The 26910-nt window shown below is 34.0% G+C and overlaps 1 long non-coding RNA gene across 6 annotated transcripts; it reads left to right on the forward strand.

Annotated features, from left to right (window-relative positions):
* LOC116240601 (uncharacterized) lies at window positions 1-25092 on the forward strand. 6 transcript variants are annotated; one of them, XR_016464778.1, is made up of 6 exons: window positions 1-284; window positions 496-600; window positions 931-1000; window positions 15400-15513; window positions 23744-24024; window positions 25003-25092. It is a non-coding gene; the product is annotated as an uncharacterized LOC116240601 (long non-coding RNA). The 6 variants fall into 6 exon arrangements; XR_016464780.1 differs by lacking the exons at window positions 15400-15513; window positions 23744-24024; window positions 25003-25092 and adding an exon at window positions 7380-8203; XR_016464781.1 differs by lacking the exons at window positions 15400-15513; window positions 23744-24024; window positions 25003-25092 and adding an exon at window positions 4471-4962.
* Window positions 25093-26910: the final 1818 nt, after the last annotated feature.

Consider the following 26910-nt stretch of genomic DNA (forward strand, 5'->3'; position numbering starts at 1 on the left):
AGGCTGGCTGTAGCCCCCAGCATGGGGGTGGGGGGGATTTATGGACATAACTTGAGTGTAATAAAAAAGTACATACAATTGGAACTTTAACAAGTGAACCATGTACCATCTTGGGGACCATCCCTGAGATGTGCTGCTGCCATCCTTACTTCAAACACCTGAGTTAGGCACAAGTTAGAATGGGAAAGTGGTTTTAGTTTGCTTTTAGTTCAAAGTCCAGCTACAACACCATGAAATGTTATGATGCAAATGATGATTTGATTCTGTGTCTGCAGTAATTTCAGGTCTGACTTCTCATTCTAGTGCGATAACTACAAGGATACAATTTTTTTTCCCGTAAATTTAATTCCTGAGAGTTTAAATCTGTCCCTTGTATTTGAATTATGGAAGTTACTATCAGTATTTTAGATGAATATTTTGATTTTGATTTGTATTACTAAAGGATATTGGAGTAGTAAGTGGGAAAAGAAAGACAGTTAAATTTTCATTTTCCAGGTACAGGCCAAATTAGAACAACATTCAGAAGACTTTGTACATAATGAGGATATGATCAAGACCATCTACACTGAAATGAAAGGAATCTCGGAATCTTGGAAACATGTCAGTACCACCATATACAAGTAGAACAACAATGGTCCAGAAGAGTTTTTGCAATAGTTACCCTTAAATACAGTTTTTCAGCTGTTCGGGTTTATCAGAATATGCAGCCTATCTCAGAGAGGGATGAAATTTTGAATTAGTTAATGCTCTTAGACAGAAAATAAAAGAAACAAGACAAAATAATACAGTAGAAAAAAAATAGTTAAAAATATATTGTCAATATAAACTTAGGTCTGATTGATACATAACATATGCACATGCAGGTAGCTATATAGATGAAAGACAAGTAAATTCATTTGGATCTAATCCTGATGTATCTGATTTTGGCAGGAGAAAACTGGATTTTTCCAGTGTCTCATGTACTACAGTTTCCAGTTGTCTCAGTTTTGACATGTTTCCTGTAAGTAACAAAGCCATTTTTCAAGTCCCATCACAACCACCTATTATACTTGCAAATAGTCAGCTAAAGTACATCTGTTCTTTACAGTGAAATATGAGTTTACATTATTATTCTTTGTGGCAGTGATTGTGGTATACTAAAATATATTTTTATATATATTTTTATCCTAAATACAGTATATTCTAGTAAAACAATGGATGCACATAGGCATATATGTAATAACATCACTAGAATTTTCTGCAAAATAAAAAATATTTAGTAAGTAAATATATGATACTTTTGCATTACAGCAGACTACTTTTTTTAAAAGTCATATAGCTAGCTATACAACAGACATTGATGGAAAATCTCAGAGAATGTTTTTTGCTCACTAAGCACAGATTTGCATGATGGCAAACAGTTTCTCCATTACTGCTGATATTACGAAGTGTATTCATCTAATTGACAACTTTGTTGCCTCCCTTCCCCCTTCTTTGTTTTCACTGTAGCTTGCTGTAAGGGAGAGTAAAGATGTTTCATTTAGCTGTCATCCAGACCCAGTGTTTTAGTCTGACACCCGAACTTAATTTAGAATAGTAAGATTATTGTAATGTAAAATATTCCTAGTATTTGCATTTAAGGTATGCAAAATGCACAGCAATTTTAATGGGTTGGTTGTACACATTTTTCTTCAGTTGTTGCAGAACACACTTTAAAACATATGTTTTAAATTACATAAAAATATATTTTATGATAGTGCATTGAAAGCAAGGCAATCTGGAGGACAAAATTTCCCAGCAGCAACAAATCTGGCATGATGTTGCTATATTCCCTTACTCTGAACTCTGTTTTTTGTTTTAAATTGTGCTTGCATATTATTTTTGAAGGGAGAGGATAAGAAAGGAATAATATTTGTTAAAATAATGTTGGACAAATTTAGAAATAAATCATAATGAAAAATGAATTACTTTTATTTTTGTCAGCCTTAAAAAATGAAAGTGGAGAAGTGTTAAAACATAGAGTATTAAATTCCTAACATATATTAGATTTAGTAGCTTTCTCTGTATGTACTACCCAGACACTATTAAAGGCTGGGTATGGAAGGCAAGTATACATGGAATTACGAATAGCTGCATTGAAAATAATCTGATATCTGATATGACTCAGTGCTCTCAAAAACAAAATTTACCTATGGATGTGCTGACCTACTTATAGTGTCATTACACAAGACCAAGGAGTTTCAGACCTATCCATCTTATCCTTAGTTTATTACATTTGTGCTCAGTTCGTAAAGGTACAAGTGCAACTACTCATACCCTGGAGAGATCTAAGGGGGAACTCCAATCCTTCCTGTTCAGAAGTTGGGAGATGAGATGTGTTCCTTTGTTATTTTGAAAAGAAAGTTTACTATCATACACAGATGTTTCCTTTGCCATTGACATCGAAGAAGATTCTTAGTGTTCAGAAAACCTAGAAGCAAATGATTCTGGTTGCCATATTAAGCAGTGTACTGCAGACACAAATGGCCCAGTAATGCCATGCAGAGCTTGGAGGAATTTTGTTTCTTTTCCAGTGAGTCAGAGAGGAAACATTTAAAGCAATAAAGTGAAGAACAAATGAATGAGTTAAAAGTTAGTGTTAAAATACTCAAAAAATTAGCTTAATGGTCATCATTACCACAGACTGGCACAATTAGAAATGTCACTGGGAAAAAAACACAGAAAAGTACTGCAAGTACAGATAACAACAACAACAGCAATAACAACAACAATATACTTATTAATTCAAAAAAGGAATTTCATGCAGCTTCAGATGAAGATGCAGATTGTCCACAAAGTTTTCTGTAACACAGACATCTTTAGTAAGAATGCCCTAATTGGAATTCCCATGGAGTTAGAGTTGCTGAAACAGACTTAAAGTTTTCAGAGGATATTAACTGCTTTAGGTAGAATGTGTATTATTAGACAGCATTCCCAGAGAATGCTATCCCTAGCTCTCATGCTTTGCCTCAGGGTTGTGTTATGTATTAACATAGACAAGCACAGTTGTCTCACTCATTCATAGATTGGAGCCAGGGTACGACCCATTATTCTAACCATCACACTGAAATAAATATTTAATAAAGATATGAACACTACAATCCTTTGGAATAATGCCAAATTATAGCAAGTGAGAAAAGCTTGATCTACTGCATGTCTTATGTTCATCTGTCTTTCTTTCTACCACTTAAACAGCTGCATACACTAGCCACCTACTAGTTGTGTTATATAACAAAGACTTTTTTAAAAATCAGAACTAAAGACCAAATGAAATGATTCTTGTAAGAAGGTATAAAGAATGAAAAAAAAAAAAAAAAAAAATCCATATAAATCTCCAGAATACAACAGATTTACACACTAAGAGAAAGAAGCCATTTCATATCAGGTGATTATGGATGTCACTGAATTTTGATAGACATAAGCTTCCAAAAACTCTGTTGAGACTTAAAATTAGAAGAACTTCAATACCACTGTCTGGAACCACAATGTAGGGGTGAGGAAATTAATTTCATTTTAAGAATGGTAAAAACAAAACAAAACACAGGATGTGCAAAATGATGAAGTCCATCAGAAGAAAAAAAGAAAACGACACAGAAAGTCAAATAGCTATGAATAGAAACAACTGTTTTGAAACTATAAATATTTCCTTGACTTTTCTTTCACTGAATCTTGCCAAGACATTGGATTTAAACATTTCAAAACTTAGAGCCTTGCTCTAAGCTTGCACCTAATATTTTAGCAATCACAAAAATGCTTGCAGGTGTATAGCTTTTACAAATGTTATCCAAAAATGATATGCCAACAAGCCACCCAGCATCTTATTGGAAAAATAATGCATATAGCTCTGAAGATTTGCTGAGGTAATAAATGCATTTAATCACTGACTTAAAGAACAGAGAAGAGATAGCAATGTCTCCAGTTCTGAGTGCAGTTTCTTATGTTCAATGAACAAGCATTATCTTAATCAACAACAAAGCCTACAGCTTCTCAATCTACTCAATCACTTATGTAGAGAGAAAAAAAAGAAGAAACATTGTGTATTATTATCATATCTGGGGAAAGATAACACTTTTTTTTTTAACTTTCCTGATAATTTTTTAAGTAATCAATATCTAGATGTCTGTGTGAGTGTTTTCCTCACAGCATTATCTATAGACATTAGAGCAATTGCAACTAAAGAGAGAAAAAAAAGACAAAATATTTTAAGTCTTAAATGACTGCATCAGTTTCCAGTCACACTCTAATTTATTTTAGTTTTATGATATGGACCTGTTCTCATAAATAAGTCACAAGCAATTATTTGTAGTGATTGCATCATATCAACCCCTATAATTTGATACAACAATACAACAGACTGTAGCACAGTATGTCAAGCACAGAGAAAAAGATTATTTTATTAAATTTAGGATTCTGAACATAGAATTTGAAGCAAATAAAAATCTCTGCCTTTAGGTTTCTTTATAATCTCATGGAAAGCACAGTCATCCTTTCTGCTAGATAATGTGATTCCCTCTTCTTCCCAAAGTGAAGTTTCCCGAAACAACTAAAACAGAAGCATGCACTAAAGGCTGCCTTTTAGAAGAGTTATGTTTCTGAATGGTATCTCTCTCCTGGGGAAGAAACCTATATACTAGATACAATCTTTCCCTTTTGCCTATTAATAAAAAAGATTTTAACCCTGACAGGTATGTATGAAAGGAAGTACATTGAATATTTCTCAGCTGAGGCATATCCTTCATAGCACCTCCCTGAGATCTAAGGAAATAATTCACTGAAATATTCTCATTACCTCTGTTGCTGAATATGAGACTAAAGAAAAGGAAAAAAAAATAAGCCACTCAAATTAATAAAACATAACCGCATGACTGTTTTCATCCAAAAATTCTTCAAAGTGTAACTGAATTTCTATAAATACAAAAGTATCTAATATACCTCAAATATCTCTCTTCTACCACCATAAAAATAAATAAAATAAATAAATAAAAGCCTACAAATATATATATATGTATATATATATATATATATATATATATATATATAAGAGTTTGCACTGATCATAAGATTACTCATAAAATTACTTTACATTATTGGAATTTTTCACAAATATCCATTTTGAAATAAAATCAAACTATTTTGTATTTTTAATGGCAATTTATGTAAGAATATCCAGTCCTCACTTTTTAAAACTACTTTCATCTAGCATGCTTCATTTATTATAGCTAGTGGAGTGTCCCTCTCCATGGGTGAGAATACTGAAGAATGAGAAATAAATGCTTTAATAATAAATAAATCTCTTTAATGAAAAATGAGGACCAGAGCTGAAGCTGACTTCTCTTATATTGTATACATTGGTCTGAATGTTCATGAAGTATTTTGTGTGTTATAAAGTCCCATATACATCCTTGGATCAAACATTTTCTTTAGCCAAATAGCAATTACTTTTGGGGAAGCTCCTGGGTCATTTGAGGTACAAGAAAATTCATGTCACTTTCTGTAAATCATGCTGTCCAGTAGTAGATTTCTATTTGCAAAGTACTGGAGATGCAGAGAGTCTAGACAAAAGGGATAATTTCAGACAGTTGCTGTAACCAAGCTCCAGCATTGCTTTCTGCCTTACCATTTTCTTCTCAACCTTTTAGTCTTTGGACTTTGCTACAGTAGTACTTGTGTTATCCATAATAGATTTACCACTAAGTCTGTCTCTGGAGGAAGACAGCAAAACTCACATTGAATTCAATCTCAGATTGTTCCAGTACATTATTTTATTCTATACTTCTGCCAGCCAGCCAGTGGCTCCAGTTATTTTTGTACAGAAAGTATGAGGATAACCAGTCATGCAAGTGTGCATGTATGTAATACAGAGGGACAAATATATACAATAAGTTAATTCAGGTTTAAAACAAGTGATATGTTATGTTAGAATACATCACTTTTATAGTATTTTCAGTGAGGAAGAAACAAAAGTCACCAAGAATCATTCATGACATCTCTTATGGAGATATCAGCATGTACTGCTTAATTGCAGTATTTCAGAACTAGTTTTAACTGCTGACTGTAGTCAGTAAAGAATAATACACACGCTTGAACCACAGAATACAGAGAAAGAATATTGGACCGTTCCATAAACCTCTCCTTTTTTTTTTTTTTTTTCCTCTTTTTTTTTTTTTTCCTCTTTTTTTTTTTTCTGAGACTGTCTAGAAAGAGATAGCTAAGGCAAAAGGCAAAGGTTTCTAGGGGACAAAAAAGAAGAAAACATTTGAATGCCACAGTTTTATTCTCAGCCCAAATGAAAGGCTTTCATAATAATCTTTTTTTAAAAAGTTCTGTAAATAAGAAATGCTTATAAACAGTTTTACCTGTTGATTTCTACATGCTTCCCACTTTCCAATGCCCCCGAGCATTTCTGTGAAAAGCTGAAAATATTCAAATTAATATGATAAGAAGCGTGTTCCCAGAGGCCAACCTAGGCATGTTTCTTCTTGCACAAACTAGAGATGGACCCTCACCAATAATTCCGAATTTAATATGCGCATAAAAAGCATGAGATGATCAATGATGTTTACAACGTAACACTGGTGATTCTGGAAAGGATGGCTGAGGGCAGTTCAGCGCTCTGTCACTGATGTTCTGTAGCATTCCTGCATTTTATGAGGACTTCTAGCTCAGGAAAAAGATTAATGCTGTTTATTATTTAGTGCTTAAATATTGTGCATTGTTTGGTTTTATTTTCAGCTACTTGCCCAGTTTAAGTCTCTCAAAAATTTGAATTAAAGACACTGTTTCTTTGCCTGTACTTGGAAAAGTATAAGACAGGACAGTAAAATATTTAACAAAAAGTGGACTACCCACTGTGTATATGAAGTGAAAATGAGAAAACAAGGCAATTCTTTCTTAAAAGGACGCTTAAACAGAGTTCTCAAACTAAGCATATAACAAAACATTGAGTAAAATCTGTGTAGCAATCCTGAATATCAAAATTCATTGGCTATTTTTTGACCTGTATGAATACAAAAAAAATGCCACAGTAATGAACTGTAACAAACTGTGAAAGTTTCTCTGAAGCTCTTTTCTGTCACTGTAGCCAATATTCTACTCCTTTCTCTTAGCAGTACTGTGATTCAATCTTTTCCTTTTCATGCCTTCCATTCAAGCTTGAGTAATGGTTTAATTTGAATATGAGAGCTAATGTGGTTTTTTTTTTTTTTTTTTTTTTTTTTTCACATTGCATGTCTTTTAGTTTTAGCTAAACTAGAGACAAATAAGATTACCAGTTTATATTAACTTAGACTTTGCCTGATTTTGAATGAAGAGAATGGCTGAAGAGCAATAACTCATACATTTTTTTTTTCAATTTATTTTAGAAACTATCACTTCTGCCTCTGATCTACTAAAACATGTCTTTATCATCTATGAACAATGTTCAGAAGTGTATTTTTTATATGTTCAAGATCTTTCAGAGAGAATAGTAACAGTATAAAACAGGTTATGAATGTAAATGAACTGGCTCTTGCACTGGATATAGCGTATTCACATAGTATAAGATAGGTGGTTTGTGGCTGACTTTATTACCCACCCTGTAACACTTTGGTGGTCATTGGTAGCTTCCAGTTCATGCAGTGAGGATTGATGTTCCTTTATCATATTTTTTGTTCACTAGATTTGCAGATGCTATCGATAACATTAGTTAAGACCTGTTCACACCAGTTAATATTTTCCATTTCTTAATATTATGTAACAATCACCTCTACCTTCCAGTGAGCTGTGGAAGTTTGAGCTGTTATGTGTGAGACCTGCTACCATACTCAGATTGTTTCTGGAATTTTAGCATGATGCAAAGGTTTTGAAATCTTGGTTTTCACGTTGGAGTATAACATTGGCCACACAGAATGTACAGATCTATATTTCCTCCAAGATCAGGTATTTTCTCAAGTCTGTTGACCTGAGTTAGATCTACACTTTCCCTTAAAACATTAATTTTCTGAAAATTAGAGAAAGAGCTGCCATGTTGCTAAACAAGTCTCCTCTACTCATGAGAATTTCATTGCAGAAGGCACTGGAAACTTGCTATAATCTCATTCTTTACTGTTCATACACTTCCAGATAACCTGTATTTCTAAGAAGTAGTAATCAAACATCAAATCAAATCAAGGTCTCATAAGTGTATAGGTGGTGAGCTGGACACACATGTGCCCACACCTTTTTTAATTTAAAACTCTTTTAACTGTATATATATTATTAAGTTTTAAAAGTATGCACTTTCACCCAAACTAATATAACTTAATATCAATGCATATTTATTGTTATTAGATTTTTATAGCATTTTTCCTGTATGGCACCTCATAGGCGTTAAGTTAGGAGAATTCTCTAAAAATCAGACTGTTTTGAGAACAATGAGTCCATTCACAAGCAACATTAGCTGCTTAGCAATTTATAGCTGTTATTTACACTTACCTTGTGCAATATAGGCAGCATAAATCTTCATTGAAACCAAGAAATTAATATATTTGGATACAATGAAACTAGAAAATATCTGAGATGTTTTCTTGTATTTCACAAAAATGGTCTTTAAGCTTGAGTGTAAGGAATAAGATACTCCTATTATAATTTAAAATGAAATTTGGGGATATATTTTTCTGTAATAAAGTTTTATTTAAGTTTTTGTTCTCCCTTCCACTTTACCTTCCCCCTCATTTCCTATGTTTGACAGTGAATGCTTGCAGTAAAGATTAGCTAAGAACAGAAAAGGAAAATCATCCTCTTCTACAAGCACACTGACTCCGACAGTGTTATAAATGATGGCAAGGCTCCAATTTTTAAAAATTGTTTCATTTAAAATCTAAACATTGAATCCCTGTACAGTGTTTAGAGGTTTCTCAGCCTTCTCTGATTCAATTTAGAGGAAACATTTATGGGATTTAAATTGTTTCTGGCAATTCTGAGCTTGCTTGCATTTTATACAAATGCATTTGATACCAAACTGTGCCACATGTATTCCTGAGCAATCTAAAAATACTCAATCAAATTCCATTTGCAAACCAGTTTTACTAGCAGTAAGTTGTTCTTTTGTTCTTCCCTCTTGGAATAAAGCACACTTTAAAGTGATAACTGTGAAATATGTATTTTCAGCAGCACTTCCCCTCATATGGAATGACTAAAATAATTGTACAATCAAATAAAATAAATTCTTCAAAACAGCATGTGGATTTCTTGTTCAGCTGTTCCAGCAGGTCTAACACATTAGTCAAATATCATATAAGTTCTGTATGGCAGAATTTGGATAATAAAACTTTGGGTTTCCTCTCCCTTCCAATACCTTTCCTTCTCTTTCTTTCATTTCCCTCTCTTCTCCTTTTCCTTCGGTTTATTTTTAAAGTGCATAGAAAAATTGAATTATTTGACCATCTGTATTAAAGATTTTAAAATTAAATACCACACAGAATATTTTTTTAATCCGTTTTTTGAATATTTTTTTTTTCTCCTCTTGGCAGTTGCTTACTATTCTTAAATAAATATAGCTGAAATGACACAACTGTGGTGAATTCATTCTGTTGGTTTCCCTTTATATAATATTATAAGGAGGGTGGATAATGACATGAAATGTATACTTGTATACACAGATTAAAAGAACATCTAAAGGTCAAATACAGAGTAATGTCTTCCTGTTCTTAAAGTTTTATTGGCAAGTACTGCACTCATGTCAGTTCTTATTACGTAGTACATCAGTACCTGAGTGATGTTCCTAAAATATTTAACTTCTTCTTATCTCTTTTAAGACATTTAACTTACCCTTTCAATACACTGACTGTCCTTTAAAAATATATATATTTCTGTTTTCCAACTTGTCTGTTTACTCAATTTTTCCATTTAATTATCTCACTTATACAACATCCAGTTTTATTTTCATCTTGTCTTTCTTGCCTTTTATAATTCTCTTTCTTTCTTACTAATTCTATGAATTCTCATAGTTGAAAAATCTGATAAGTATCCTCTGTATTTTTATTATTATTATTATTTTCCTGGCAGGATAATTGACTGTTACTTTACATTAGCCCATTTAAGGTATAGATTATTTGTCACACTTGTTAGGAGATTGTTGGGGCCTCATTTTCAATGCTGATAGACATTCACAGCATCCTTTAACTCCAATCAAATTGTATACTTCAGTACCTTTCTGCAAATCAAGTTCAGAGTGATGTTTTTGTCTTAATTTACATTTTCTGCTAGATAAAACTTTTTAAGTACTCACCTTCTACCTTTCTCATGGCATGAGAACTTAGCAATTCTTTCAGTTCAAACTCTATCTTTGAGGTGATTGACAGCACCTCCAATTAGCATAACTTCAACTTGTTTGGTGAATAGTTAGAATTTTTTTTTAACTTTATAATTTGATCTAAGTTAAAACAGTACATCATTTCTCTTTCTAGAAATCTAAAAGATTTACACTGACTGTTTGGAGCAAGCATACTTTTGTTTGCAGCTGTCAAAACAGGCTGTCAGTTCAATTATCTGGAATGCCTATTAGTCAATTTTTAATAAAGCTTCAACTACTTTTCTCTGCTGTTTAATGAATAAGGTACTTCTGCACACGTTTTAAATACGTGTTTCATAGCCCCTACGGAATTCAGAAATTATAAAGAAAAAGTGATTTGACTTACTCATAAGATGTATTATAATTTCACAAGTTGCATGAAACTACCATTATTTTTTTACTTATGGGACCTCCTTCACTCTTTTGACAATATTAGCCTTCCTGCAGTAATTATCATCTTGCACTGGTAGAAAAACTTAAAAAGATAGGGTGCTGATAAAATTCTTTGTTTAAATATCTTCCCATACTCAGTAAAAGAGAGAAAGATAAACTGAGTACTCACTTGCATACCAGTAGTTTGAAAAGGATATCCCATTTTATTTTTCCTACTAATAAATATATAAATAAACAGTGGCAGGGAAGGGGAGAGCAAAGTGGGAAGAGACTGAACCCTATAAAAACATTCATTGGATTTGGTTCATCTGCCCCCAGAGTTGATCAGATCTCCTGCCAGAGAGCTGGCCAAGTCATATCTTGTGTTTCATGCATACATGTTTCATGTATATCATGACAGGATGTCTCAGAATATTGTTCAAGAGAACACAGTATTATTTTATACTCACATTATAACAGCTTATTTGACTGCAAGCATGCCCTTTTCTGCTTATTACTGGTATAGATGAAGCTGCAGTTCTTAACAGTATGACTGAAGTTTGATACTGATTCTGACATTTAGCAGCTGCCTTCTGGCTTTCTTCCCTGTAGGGCCAAAAATTGTTTTGTCACAAAATTGCTGCAGTTTTGAGGAACTTAACTGACCATTAGTTCCTTGACCTTATCCTCCCTGGAAACTGCTTTTTGAGCACAGCTTTCCATAAAGTATTGTCTTCCTTCTGCTACTTTCTGCTCAAGTAGCAGGATAAAATTTTACTCACACTTCTATTGGGAATTAATTTTCTTTTTATTATATTCCACACAGCTAAACTCCTATGATATGACACTGGTGACTTCACTAATGGCAATGGAGATTGTTGCCTGGGTTAACCAAATAATCCAGATTCTCAAATATTTGGTTTGGTTTGTTTATTTTGGGATGTGTATCACTATCTTCCTTAGTTTAAAATTCAAGTGGTCTAAGTAAACCTGAACTTTGATGAGAGCTTTTATCCGTTCTCAGCTGAACTTAAGACATGTAAGTCAACATCCTTTCCATACCTGAGTGGTTATAAATCTTGAAATAATAATTATTTACTGAATAAGTTCTATTTCTTTAACAGTGAAAGAGTGTATATGAAATGTCTGACTGTGATAAGACTGCAAGTGAAGCAGAGATTTTTTCATGAAATACTTTTAGATGAAATTTCGGTTAAAATGAACACACAAAGAATTTTTAAACTAAAAAAAAATAATTCAGTTGTCACAAACAAGATAAGAATTCCCAAATCTTCTCCTTAAGAAAGGCAAAGAAGAAAAAAAACAAAATAAGTTTTTAAAAAAGAAGGAAGAAAAAAAAAAAAAAAGGAAAAAAAAAGAGAAAAAAAAGGAGAAAGAGAAATAAATGAAAAATCTCTCCTTCCTCCCTTTGTACATTCTTCTCTGACAGCAGACATTCCTCCCAGACCTGATATTTGTCCTGAAACTTTAAGTAGATTCTCAGCTTTCAGCCAGTTTTACCCCTTACTTGTTCTAAGAAAAAATCTTCTGTTTCATTCCATCTTCTGGGAGGCTTGTTTGCTTGCTTGCTCCCTCATCCTCTCTAGGACTAAATAGTCTCTGTTCCTGCTGTGGACCCTTTATTTGCTTTGTGTCCTTCACACTCTGTTTCTCATGTCCTACCCTCCAGAACCATCTCCTAGCTGAGCAAGGTCAGTTGCTGTCATGGAAAAGCAAAATCTCTCCTTCTTTCAGACTATTGCCCCTGACCTACACTTGAGCTGTGTGAACAATGAAAAACAAAGATCTTTCCTCTCTGCTGCCCATCTATATCCCTAAAACACCAAAAATCCAAAAATCCATGCAAATGAAAAAACAAATAAACAAACAAATGAGAAACAACTACCACAATTGGAAATGAAGCAGACACACAAGCTTTATACTGATGTAAACATCCACAGATAGCCTCTAATTTTGGATACTGGGAAACTAGGCAATTTGAAAAGAGATGATGGTTTTAAAATATAGCCCATGTCAGATATAAACAGGGTCATTTGAACAGAAGATTAGAATAACCTGGTAAGAAAGAAAAAATTATAAGGACCAAAAAGTAGATCTTTAATACTTTGCAACATTTTAAGTGGTATTATGTCATATTATCATCTATCATCTTAGATTTTGTTTGTATTTTTTTGATTATCATCTTAGATGCTGTTATCATCACCACATTAACTCTGTATATCAAATTCATCCTCATAATTCCTGCATACTACTGAGAGAAATTCATGAATGAGTCATGCATGAGGAAACTGATATTTGTAAAGGCTGAGGAAAAATCTAATAAAGTAACTGTCTAGAATAGGATTTTGCTATTATTTGAGTGTCTAGATCCCAACATACAAAAAAAAAAAAAAAAAAAAAAAAAGTCTCCTTCATCACACTTAGCTTTGGAGATTCCTAAATTTCTTGGGGTCCATAGTTTTTCACCTGTAGCCTATGTGGTACTTCAAGCTACTCAAGCACAGGTTATTTTTAATTTGGATCTCCTAAAAACATTCAATTAGGATGTCAAAACCCCTCCTTTAGCTTGTTGTGTATCTGTCAGAGCTCTCTGAGCACTCTCAGAATGCAAAGGCTTTCCTGAAAAAAGACATAAGGCATTTATCTAGGATATAGAAGTGAATTAATTCCTTTATCTGTCTCTTAAAATTTAAATATACATTGCCCTGTTCAAGGCCAGGTTGGATTGGGCAGCCTGGTCTAGTATTAAATGTGGAAGTTAGTGGCCCACCTGTGGCAGGGTTTTAGAGATTCATGATTCTTGAGGTCCCTTCCAACCCAGGCCATTCTGTGATTCCGTGATTTTGTGATTCTGTTTTTCTGATAAAAACAATACCCACCAAAACTATTCTTTACCCATGAACTTGTTTCACTACACAGTTGCTCTAATATAAGGGCTAAAAAGCCCTTAACAACAAATTTACATAGACATAGGTTTAAAAAGAGTTTAAAATTTACATCTTTCATTTTCTATGCCTTTTTTTAATTCAGACCATGCTACAAAAGGTGTGCTGTGGAAACAAGACAGTCATTGCAGCCACAACTGTTATTTATGTCAGTTATGATGGGCTTTTATCCATAGCTGGAACATACATATTTGACTAGATTCCTTAGAACTGGATGTGCAGTGTCACTAACTTTCTGAATATATTGAAATGTGGTACAGAATGTGCAGAAAAAATATGTACATGCTTATAAAACCTTCAACATGAATAAGGAGTCAGCTGAAGATGGAGAAAGTTGCTCAGTGTCTATAGAGCTCACAATTTGGGACATTTCCAACATATACCTTTTATATTTACTTTTTCTTTTTGATAGGCTCATGGACTTTGAACTTTAATTCTGTATTTTAGCAGTCTCTAAGGCTATGGCAGACCTTTCAAGAATGTGTATGGCATGTAATTAAAAATATAGACATTAAAAAATTATGTACACAAGACTTAGTAGCAATTGCCTATCTAACTTACTATTACTATAACCTGACTTTTAGAACTCTACCAGGTATTATTCTGGAATAGAATACGCTTCTTAATACCCTCTGTACCATCTCACCACAGTATTTCTTGGTCTACGCTTAACAGTGATCCCTTTCAGTTGAAGACAAAATTGATTGCCAAGAATACAAGACAATAACATATATATGTATAATTTATTGTTTTACTTATGTCTTAGCATTTATTGAGAAAACCAGGACACTGAAAACAGAATTCTTTTTTCATAATCCTTACACCCTATGCTTTTTATTGTTTGTAAAATCCTGCTGTCATTTTCATTTGTAACAGACATGACTCTATGAAAAAAGATGAGATTGTTTGTTCATTTAAGTAGAATGCTCACAGGATAGATCAAGATTTTAGATCCATTTCTTACCAGGCAAATTGAGATAATTCTAGTTCAAACAGAACCTGTTCTTCCTTATTCTAAATTTCCATTACAAAGATATGAAAGAATCCCTAAGGGAGAAGGAGAAGAATTGTAAGGGAACAGTTTTTGGACAGCTGAAGGAAAAGATGAGCACCTGCTGTTCAGCAAGTTGAGGGAATTGTTGTATACTGCAAATTGTCTATGTGCTATCGGGACAAGCAGATGGCTAGAGACAGAGTTTTCTCCTTGTGTGTACTTTATTTCCTAACATCTCCTAATGGCCTACATTAAAGATTCCCACCATCACATTCAGTTCAGTTTAACATAGCTAATATATCTATTTAAGCAGTACAAGTTGGTGTCAAAATTATCTACTTGGAAGAGATAAATCTTTCACATACTTCAGTAAAGATGTCAGTATAAGGGACAATGTTGTATGCATTTCAGGGGACAAACTCAGATTCCTAGGATGAAACTGCTGCCTTATATATCATAAAGCACTTGTGATTTTTAAATAATGACTTTATTTTCCCATATGGGGAAGAATATAACACTGTCTTATAGGAACTGCTGCAAGGTCTGATTTACGCTGACAATGTGAGGAACTGTTGAACATTTTACTATTGTTATTTTTACTATTATTTACATCACCTTTTTTTGGAAATGCTTTGGTATTATGACAGATTACGTGCAAAATCTGTCCATGCCTTTATCAATTTTCTTTTTTTTTTTTTTAATATCATTGAATGCTCATATATCAATTTGAATTATTAAAGTATATTAAAAAAGTGGATGCTCTTCATTGGAGAAAATTGAAAGAATTATGGATCTGCAACCAGAAGCTGAGAATCTCCAGCAAAACAATGAAAAACAGACACTGATTTCTTCTGGTAAGTGTTCCTCATCAAACTATACCTTGTCCAGCAGATACTAAAATTAAAAAAAAAAAAAAAAAAAAAAAGTATTTTGTAAAAATAGAGTCTGGATATCAGAGTAATTCTGAATTTCTTATATTTATTTTCAGTGTCTCTTCTCATCAGTAAAGTCTACATTCTTGTTTGCAGTCATGCAGATGAAACAAGAGAGATTTAGGTATATGTATAACTAAGCGGAAATTGAACTGGTATATTTCCAGTCTTAGTTTAGGACAGAAAAGACTTAATGTCTGTGACTGCTATCTTCTGTTTTGGAAGTAACTTTTACTATCAACCCATAACTGCAATCACAAATCAAACAAATGGACAACAGATCCCATTATTTCTACTTCTGGAGGATTTAATACATTCTATATTTGGCTGGTTGAGTTTTCCCAAGCATATTTCTACTTTTCAGACCAAAAGAGATTGGAAAAGACAAGTAAGGATATTTAGGAAGCAGAATTTGTGGTTTAGATTTTTTTGGGTGTCAGTTGCTCAAGACACCACAAATCTAGAAGCTCTTCAAATTGTTACTGGACTTTGAAGTCAAAGTTTAAGAATCTTCTCCAGAAGAAACTTTTATCAATTCATTGATCAATTCAAGAAACTTGTTCATGAAATGAGTGCATAACAAAGCTATGCAAAACTTTCCTTATGTATCCCACAATCAAATGAAATTTGAATCTGCAAATTTATGAATCATTTCAGATAGGGGGACTGATCACTCTGATCTGAATATCAATCCAAGAGTAATCAGAGGAGCAGTAGGTTGATGACTGAGACACTGTCTCCTTCAGTAGAGTCACAGGAACTCAGGGATCAGCTTTACAAAGAGGCAGCTCACAGTATCAGAAGTGCCTGGCAAAAAAGCCCAGAAGGCTATATGTGAGAAATAGATTGATTTGGGGAGTGAAAGAAACTAAAACAAGTAAGAGTAAGCAGAAAAGAAGACACTGAAAAATCTACTCTAGAGATGGGGACTAGGATTTTAAAATCAGTCTTCCTGTTGCTGCAAAGATTGCAAGCAGAATTAAGTGAGAGAGGGCTTTCATAGAATCATAGAATGGTGTGGGTTGAAAAGGACCACTATGATCATCTAGTTTCAACCTTTCTGCTATGTGCAGGGTCACCAATCACTAGACCATGGGGTGTCTCAAGAGCCGAGTAGAGGGGGACAATCACCTTCCTCTCCCTGCTGGCCACCCCTTTTTTTAATGCAGCCAAGAACACAGTTGGCCTTCTGAGATGCAAGCGCACACTGCTGGCTCATTTACAGCTTCTCATCTACCAGGACCCCCAGTCCTTCTTCACAGGGCTGCTCTCAGGGAGATCTTCCCCCAGTTTGTATAAATACCTGGGATTGTCCCGGCCTAATTGCAGCATCCCATATTTAGCCTCATTAGGTTTTCACGGGCCCACTTCTCCAGCCTGTCCAGATCCCTCTGAATGGCTTCCCTTCTCTCCAGTGTGTCAACCTCACAACTCAGCTTGGTGTCATTTACAAACTTACTGAGGGTGCAACTTGCTTTCCTCCCTTTTGCATGCTTCCAGGAATTGTAAGGCTGTTTTTCTCCTTTGGGATGACACAAAATAAGGCATTGACTGCAATATACTAGAAACTCTTCTCTCTCTGCCATGTCTCATCACGGACAGGAGTTTGAATTCATCTCTTTCTTACTTTAAGGGAGTGCTCAGCTAATGGGCCATAGGTCAACTAGATGTCATTTTTTCCAATCTTTCATTTTGGGAATAACTCTATGCTCTGTAAATACATGCACAGTTAGCCAAGGAATCCAATGATATGGAGAATTCCCCTGGAATGGAAAAGCATTAGCTCAAAGCTCAGATATAAGCAACCCTTACATCCCAAGTAAATACCCTAAGCACTAAAAGCATTATTTTGAATCACATCAGCGCCTCAAGAAATTCTTTACATGAAATACTTTCGTTATTCTGTGAAGAGTGTTGAGTTCGCCTTCTCTTCTTTTTTGACAATTCCTATGAGGAAGAATATTAGAGAAATAGGTAAAAGTTGTGAAGCTGAAGTTAAGGAATAATTGCTTGAAAAATGGTATTAGCTTAGGGAGAGTAACTAAGGATTTTTTGTTCAAAGAAAGTGATCTTCTGGAATATTAATATCTTCATTGTTTTATTTGTTTGTCATGCTCCACTCACAATGGGAAGGAAGGGATGACCGGATTTGTGGGTCTGTATATGCCTACTAAAGTTAATGTGAGATCTTAAGAATTGAACCACGGAAGCCCTGTGCATTATAGTGCTGGAGACAGATATGAATTCTACTGTAGTGATCTACTGATGACAAAGGACTTTATTGTGTTTGTCTCGCTCTGTCATTTTTACTGTATGCAGAAATTATGGACACACTTTAAAATAGTAGTTGTCTTGCTTTTGATAAGCATCCAGAAACCCTGCTGATAATTTCCTTTCATTCTGTCATTGATTTTATACTTTTTTTTTTTTTTTTTTTTTTTTTTGAGAAGGTCTGAGAATATCCTTGTTATCAGGAGGGTCAAAATCAAACTAAAATATGCTTAAAATGTCAAAACACTGAGGAGAGATGTCTTTTTAGTTACATTAAGTTAAAATTGATTTGAACACATATTTCATCAACTAGACTATATTTTATGGTGTTTTCATTTTTGCAAGAGAAATGCAGAGAAGATTTTTCATTAATTACTTCTCTCTTTTTTACTTTATTTATTTATTTATTTATTTATTTATTTATTTATAACAGAAATGAAGAGTTTCAGCTAAGTAATTATTTTTATCATTTCAAATGTTGAGTTTTGTTAAGAGGTATTGATTACCAATACTGGCTTGAGAATGTTTCAAACAACTTTACTCATTTTCAAAACCAATTTTTTTCAAATTATTTTTTTTCACATAAAGATATTAGCTTTCAAGTACGGTGTTAGACACAGAATTTTTTTTCAGTTCGAAATAAAAATAACACACTTGTTGCAGGTTATTAATATTACCTTGGGCACTCAACTGCCCATGAATGAGGGAAATACAGATGTACTCATCTGTGATGATAAGAATTGTGCCATTTTTTCATTCCACCCATTCCAGGCAAATTTTCTTATGCAGTGTTTTACGTGACATAGAATATTGTTTATTTATTGTTTATTTATTTTTAATGGGGGTGTGGGGTTTGGGTGGTGAGGAATTCAGAGAGTCAGGACAAGGTCTGGGCTTTGTTCTGTTGCAGAATAAAAGCGGCCTTCTCAGATTTGCATAGAAGCATTCACTTAATTTTTGTGTTATTTGTTTTTTTTTGTTTTTTTTTTTCTCTTCTGTTATAAAGAAGTCTTGTAGTTCTAAATGATATTATCTACCACAAATTTAGTAAGGATTTTATCCTCAGAAATTGTTCAACAAATGCAGCTTTCAAATGTTACAATACAGACTAATTAGGAATAAGCTTGAGATGATTTGAGTACTTCATTTATAATACACCCACTGACATTCTTATAAGCTCTGTAAGCAACAACCTGATCAGAATTGTGACTGAGATAATATTCCTGACTAAATGATGGTAATTTCACTTCCATGAAAGGTAGCATGCAAGTGAAAATAAATGTAGTGGACAAATAGCATGCATACAGTGCATGCTTATTTGAGATTAAAGTTCTTCAAGTGACTTACATTTAATGTCACAAATCATTCCTCATGAGAATGTCTAAAGAATCTCTTACTTTTTCCTGTTGGTCCTTATCCCGGACTACAGGTTGGCCATGGACAACAGGTTGGCCATAAGCCAGCAGTGTGCCCTTGTGGCCAAAAAGACCAGTGGCATTCTGGGGTGCGTTAAAACGAGCGTGGCCAGCAGGTCGAGGGAGGTGATCCTCCCCCTCTACTCTGCCCTGGTAAGGCAGGGGGGTTGGGCTCAATGATCTCTGGAAGTCCCTTCCAATCCCTATAATTCTGTGATTCTGTGATCCCAAGGCCAACCATATTAAAGCCTCCATGCACCTATATAATAAGATATTCATTGAATGATATCAATTAATTCTTCAGTCTTTGCACAGTTTCAGGAGTATTTAAGCTGTCTCGTCTAGCTGAATTTTAAAAATGCAAGCTTTCCCTGGTGACAGGGTTTTTTGCCCACAGATACCTAAAACAGATTCTGATCAATTCTACTGTTTTGGGGGACAGGTTAATAAAATTCAATGACAGAAAATTGCTGATGAGTGTAAGGCCTCAGACATAACAACCAACGAGTTAAAAGGCACTGAGTAGCCATTCACAGACATGTATTTAATATAGCACCAAGAAGGTGTTGTGAAATGCTTGCGGTGGCAGTTCGGTTTTTGCCCATTAAGGTGCTTGTTTTCTAAAATCTGATATAAGCAACTGTATAACCAAAAAACGTTACAACTGAAGAAATACCTCTTACAATTCACATTACTGTGAATAAGTCAAAATTTCTTCTGCTCACTATATTCATGCATTTTTATTTTTATTTTTTTTCTAAAAATGAGAATAATATTAATGTATTTGTCCTAGTTCTGTCTGGTATTGAGTTAGTTTCCTGTATAGAGACTCATATGATGCCACATTTTGGATTTTTGATGAAAATTGTGGTGATAACTCAACATTATTTTAGTTGTTGCAGAGTTCAGAGCTAGTGTCATTTTAGTTTCTCATACTGCCTTGCCTGTGAGGGTCCTGAGTGTACACAAGGAGCTGGGAAGAGAGACAGCCAAGACAACTGACCCAGACTGACCAAAGGGTTGTGTCATACCATATGACATCATGCTAAAGTAATAAAAGGTAGGGTGAAGAAGGAGACGGGGAGTGTTTGGAGTTCTGGTGTTTTTCTTCCCAATAAACTGTTGCACGTGATGAGCCCTGCTTTGCTAGAAGTGACTGAACATCTGCCTCCTTGTGGGAACTAGCTAGCAAATACCTTATTTTACACTGCTTGCACAAATGGCCTTTGCTTTACCTAGTAAAATTTCTTCATTTAAACCCATGAATTCTTGGACTTTTACCTATCTGATTCTTTTCCTATCCCAGGTTGAGAGAGTGAGTGAGAAGCTGCAAGGTATTTAGCTGCCTGTCTAAAACACAAGTGTGTTTTATCATGGAAAGATTTTACAAGACAGAGGAAATCATTAGTAAGAGATAGATGAACTTTCCTTTAGTTTACATCTAGTTTATTACATAGTTTGTTCACTGTGGAGTAGATACACTGCTCTATTGAAAAGCATAGCAATTATTTTTTTGGGGGTATTTTTCTAATTCTTCAGTCAACAGAAATAGCCGAAAACTGCTGAGACATAACTAGGATATGGTTTTGTAAGGTAATGTAAACAGCTCTATCAGCTCACTGGTTACCACAGAACCCTGGTCTTCACCAGGAATTTGGAGTCAGGTCCTCATTTGTGACCAGTTTTTCTCTATTGCGTAACACAGAACTCTGGGAAAAAGATTTCAAATTTAGAGTGACTGAAGGAACAAATAGACTCATGTAAATTTTTCAAAACCATCCATTAAAATGGATGTCAGTTACTTATCATAATGACAATAAAATACTTTTTTAATCTAGAAAATCTCACCGTACACTAGAACACACAAAGAATTTCAGCATTCACTGTTTGGCCACCACAATGTGCCTGCAGTGTTTGAGCTGTTCTTATGAGAGTGAAACAGATTTACTAGGCTATTTCATTACATCTCTGACAATACAAGAATGTTTTTATTTCTATCTTTGAATTGTGTCACGGAGTTAACTAGATCAATCTATGCCCATGACAGGGGGCAGTAGGCCCCTGCCCTCCCACCCCCCTGGCCCTACAAAATGGGAAGGAAGGAAGGGAGGAAAAAAAAACAGCAGCAACAATCTATGGAGATCAACTTATTTTAGTAATTATGATATCAGAATGCAAGATAACACAATATAATACAATCTAATTGAAATTGAGACTAATAAATCAAATAAGATAGGAGAGAGAGAGTTCCTGAGACCAAGTCAAACCTGAAAAGCTTCGAACAGCTAGGAAAGCACCCTCCAGCACCCACTGCCAGGCAGTAAGAGACCGCCCCACCTGGAAGGGTCAGATCCCGTGACTTCCGTAATGTATAGGGATAGGTACCTGGAATTGGAGCATTAACACTTTAATTCCAGTACATGATGTTTTGATGTGGAATATTGAAAACCAAAAAACATAAAAACATGTCAAACTGTAATAAATACACTTCCACCGTAGGTGTTCCCAAATATACTGGTGTTTGGGTTCAAGATCCCAGCATTAAACATACAAATTCCCTATGAATACACTGAGAAATATCTGAGCAATTTTCTGAAAGAACTACCAAAGAGCAGAGAGAATTTTTGAAATTTCATCCATCCCCAGACTAGAGGTCATTTTGTGTTTCTCTCTCAACAGCCTCTGTTCTTCCCAGTACCGAGCAGGAATAAGAATACTTTTCATATGTGCTAGATGTAGCATGGATGAGCATACACATCCTTTTCTTACTCCCCTTCCTGCTACAACCCTTTTCTGTTTTCCATTAGCCCATATGCACTCAGACTTCAACTGAATTACTGATGTGAAACCAACAACACTTCCGAAATTGGTTCCACACATTTGTGCTCTATGAGAAAAGGATGTAAATGGTGCTTTCTCTGTTTCTCTTCTGCATTAACTCTTCCTCTGAGATCTGGGTTATTTCATCCACTTTTTTTTTTTTTCCAGAATAAGATTGCGTTTACCCTTTAATTCAGAATAGGTTACGTAGAGTAGCAAATAGGGAATTTATCCACTACACTAAAAAATAATTATGAGTGAAAGATAACAAATACAGACACTTTCAGTTATAAATAAATTTGGCTCACCAAAATGTAAAATAAAAACCTGAAATACAGCAATTGCTGTCTATGTTAATGGGTTATGCTGCATCAGATTTCTAATGCTTTACAGAACAATCTGTAACATGGATTTAGAAGAAATAGCATCAATAAAACTTTTCTGATCATCTCAAGAAAAACAGGATCTTGGAACTGGCAAGATCTTAAGGTTAAAGTCTTTTGTACTGTCTTGCTATTTGTATACATTTACCCAATAGCTAGCCTTGACACTACAATTATCCACTGAATAAATCCAAGTGACAATCTCAGTGGTAATATATCCCCCACCACCTGAATATGTTCAGGGAGGGGAATCAAGTCATAGTATTGTCTGGCTGGCAGTCCTAAAACATCACACAAAACTATCTGTGGATTTAGACAGCATTTATCTAGGGGATGAACAATACCCATATGTTCACCAGATGACTACAGAGTTAGGTTGATTCAGTCAAAGTTCAAGGCTGCAACAAAAGATGTGTTGTTTCTTTAGTACTGGCTTTGATTAGCTTGCTATTTACAAAGAAATGTATTTAAAAATGAATATTAAAAAACATGTAGGAGAATCCTTGTTCCTTTTTATGCTTTTTAATTTTTCAGATGTTCTATTAAATACAATTATTCTATCATGTATTTTCATGAAATGTTTATTTCTATTACAGTGACTCAGTTAGAATTATAGTGTATGTAGTTCTCTTAATTCAGATGCCAGAAAACTGAAAATTAATTATGAAATGTCAGGAGATCGGTACACACACTCGCATATTTTCACTGTGTATGCATATACACCTACAAATACACAGACAGGAATTGAGCTAAATAAATCTTTTAATGCACTTACGCATATACATGTATGTGTACATGCACACACACACACACACACACACACACGCATACTTGTGTGTAAGTATCTGCACGTCTACATATAGTCATGTTTAGATGTTTGTAGGTCTGTGTTTATGTGTAGAATCCAAATTTATTGCTCCTCGTTTATTAAGCTACCTAAATGAGGTAGAAAGATCTCATTTTCATATAGTTTTCCACATCCCAGACCAATAAAATCGAAATGCTATGCATTATAATATCCTTGAGCAAAATGTTACTATTCTTTTATGTTTCAAAGTCTTTCATTAAAACAATATAAATGTTATCTGTAGCAAAGAAGTTATCAGCTTTTAACAGTTTTCTACTGTTTAATACTGTTTTCTACTGATTAATATTTGCTATGCACTTCCAAAATATATTAATAATAAGGACTCTGAATTCTTTTTTTATGTTTATGAAAATTGAAATAATGCAAATAAAAGCCTCCATTATTCTTTTGTACAGGCTACTTACAACTTGAGTTTAATTGGGCTACACTGTAGCTTGAATAGGCAAGAAAAGACAAAAAAAAAATTGCTGCCTATTTGCACAGCATTATAGGCTGAAAAATAACTTCTCCCACAGATGTGGGAGGATGCAGTGTGGAATCCTATGCTTTCATGGATCAAATGGCTTCTGAGGGTTGCACCTGGAGTGATTTGCTGAAAGAAAAATCTTTCTCAAAGAGAATAATAAAGTTGCAGAATTTGGAGAAAAGGCTTGCTGTAACCTAAATGTACATAATGGTAAGTTTACTTAATCATTAGAGAAGTTTTAATTAAGTAATTGTTGTCGTTGTCTTTCACCTTTGGACTAGAAACATTTAATTGGTTAAAATATTGTTTAATTAAAAATGAAATTGTAATCCATTATCTTGAGCAAATAATCTAAAACTCTGTCTAGAAAGGGGATTACAAAGTCCTGGTGGTTGACAAAGCCATTTTGGGGTCACAAAAATGTTGTTACAAGGTCATAGTGTGTTGCTTAGTAAGTGACTAGATGTCTTGGTGATAAGAGATTCAATGCATTTGCTATTTTTAAAGTTGTATTAATATATGATATGAGAAGGACGTATTCCAATACAGTGGAGCCAAAAAACAATGCTCAATTTTCTAAAACTCTCCACAAAATAATGTTGAATAAGAGTTAAACAAGCTAGGTCAAATGAAAATTCTTATGCCTTGGAACATGAGAAATTCAGTTAGATAATAGATATTTAGTTTTTAGCCACAAAAGTGATCAAATCCTATAGCAGACTGATCAGGTAGTGGGATCTCTGTCTTTCAAAGTGTTCAGAACCCAACAGGATGCTATTTTCAACAACCTGCTCTGATTAGACTTTGAACAGAGATTGGTTTAAGTGACCTCTAGAGATCCCTTCCAGACTCAGATAATGAACTCAAAATCTTCCCTCTCCTATGTTCAAGCTGTTGAGATATAGTAGAAGTTTTATGATTTTTTCACAAGAAAGCCATTTAGAAAGGAAATTTTCTTGACCCAATGTGGATGAGAACAGACGTTAGTTAAATACCACTAATAATTCTCTGACTGTACTAACTTCCAGAAACATGTAAAGTTATGTATCATTTTGTGCTATGTTCTGTTGGATTAAAATAGCTATGAAGTACAGAAAGTGATTGTAAATCAAAGAAAATACAAAAAGAACTGGAAATGTTATAATAGGCATTTCCCTTAACCACTTTGTTTTCTTTTTGCTTCTGCAGCAGTAAAAACAGAGTCTCTAGTTTCCTGTTACAGATGAAGATTGCCATCAACAAATAATTTCCAATATGTAAATAAAAATTCACAATAAATTTAAACTCAGATCCAAAGGTCACACAAGTGAAATATTTTCCATTCTCCTTTCACTCTCGTGTCATTCATTTGAAATGTCATAGGTTTAGGATCTAGACATTCTCACTTTCCCTTGTAGTCAGAGAAATATGTTCTGTGAATGAGAGACTCATTCCTTCTATAACTTTAAAAAAACTGTTGCAGGAATGTCAGTTTAAGCCTAGGCCCTTTACCTCAGAGATGGATGCCATTCTGAGTCTATTATCTTATTTACCTTAGAAATACTATAGTTTAAGTTTGAAATTCCTAGGTACTTCTTACAGCTGGTGGAGAGAATTAAGCATGTTCAGCATACTTCAGCACAGAAAATAAACTCTGATGTATTGAGCTGAAGATCCTGTAAAGACTGGTATACATAAGTTTCAAACCTCAACAATTTGCATTGAAATTCTAATAAAAGCAATTACAAGATAAGACTAGAGTGCAAAATTGTCTCAGAGTAACATGACTCTTATTCAGCTTCATTAATGAGTAACATGTCCAACTTATCAAAAGCTTGGAAAGATGTCCCTAAAATCTACTTGAAATTCTTATGTTAAACCTAAAATATGTTTAGTATGTTTTATAATTGAAATAAACTGCTGCTAAGGGATTTGGCTGAGCATTGGTTGGTGCATGGTAAACAATTATTTTTTGTGTCATTTGTTTTGTAGATGTATCTCGTATTATTAACATTGCTTTGCTCTTCCTTTTCTGTCTGAGTAAATAGATTTCATCTTAACATACATATTTTATTTTTATTTTTTTTATTTTTTTCTGATTCTCTCCCTCATCCCATTAGGATGGTGTTATGTGGTGCTGAGCTGCTGGCTGGATTAAGTTACAACAGTGTAATGCTAAAGTAATAATTTTTCAGACCTGTTCTGTACATACTAATTAAATTCTATTGTTCAATAAGAAAAAATAGATGCATATTTTATTTTCTCAGTTTTCAGTTTTTTAAGGGTACTAATGATCTCCTAGAAGATGTTTATTGCCTAAGGTATAGGAATTCAGGCTACTCATTAATACTGGGGAAATATTTTGTGCTACGATCATTGCTGCCAACTTTCTTAACGTGCCCTGATTTTAAATAAGCTCTTACAGACTATGATAAAGAAAATTTCAAACTTGTAGGATCTGACAAGTTTCACATTAAAACAACCCCTTTGAACAGTCTTCTTTAGAGTATAACTCTCTGGCCCCTTATCTATTATTTTTTCCTTTCTATCTGACCTACTTTTTGCTTGCACTTGTCCTCTGAAGTCCTTCAGTAATCAGGTTGTACATCTATCTAAAGCCCATGAGCAAAGCTTTGGCCTTTGGCTGAAAAACTTTAAATAGCAGTACATTCATGTCTCCCACTGAAAGACAGATAGGCATTCAACTGAGCAAGTCTGTTGTTTCTCTCTCTATATATGTATACACAAGGATGTGCATAAGTTCACAAACATAAACAAGCACACACATTTTTTGCTCAGACTGCTGACACAGCAGAAAATATTCATACAGGATTTTATTAAGCAAACACGAAATCTTACTCCATGGCTCCTGATTTCTGTGATTATATTTGTGGTAATTTTAGAAGAAATTGTAAATTGAATCAATTTTTTTTTTCTTTTAAGATTTTCTTGTTGCAATAAATAAATGTGTGATAAAAAATTGCCATTTAATTTCTTTCTTAGTTTAAAAGAATCCAAACAGTGACTTGAGCTTTTTTTTTTTTTTTTTTTTTTTTTTGTCAGTGATGGCATTTGGAATCATCTGTCTACAGAAATTCAAATTCAGGGTCTCTATCT

The sequence above is a fragment of the Phasianus colchicus genome, chromosome 2 (assembly GCF_987193195.1).
Source record: "Phasianus colchicus chromosome 2, bPhaCol1.hap1.1, whole genome shotgun sequence".
Lineage (NCBI taxonomy): Eukaryota > Metazoa > Chordata > Aves > Galliformes > Phasianidae > Phasianus > Phasianus colchicus.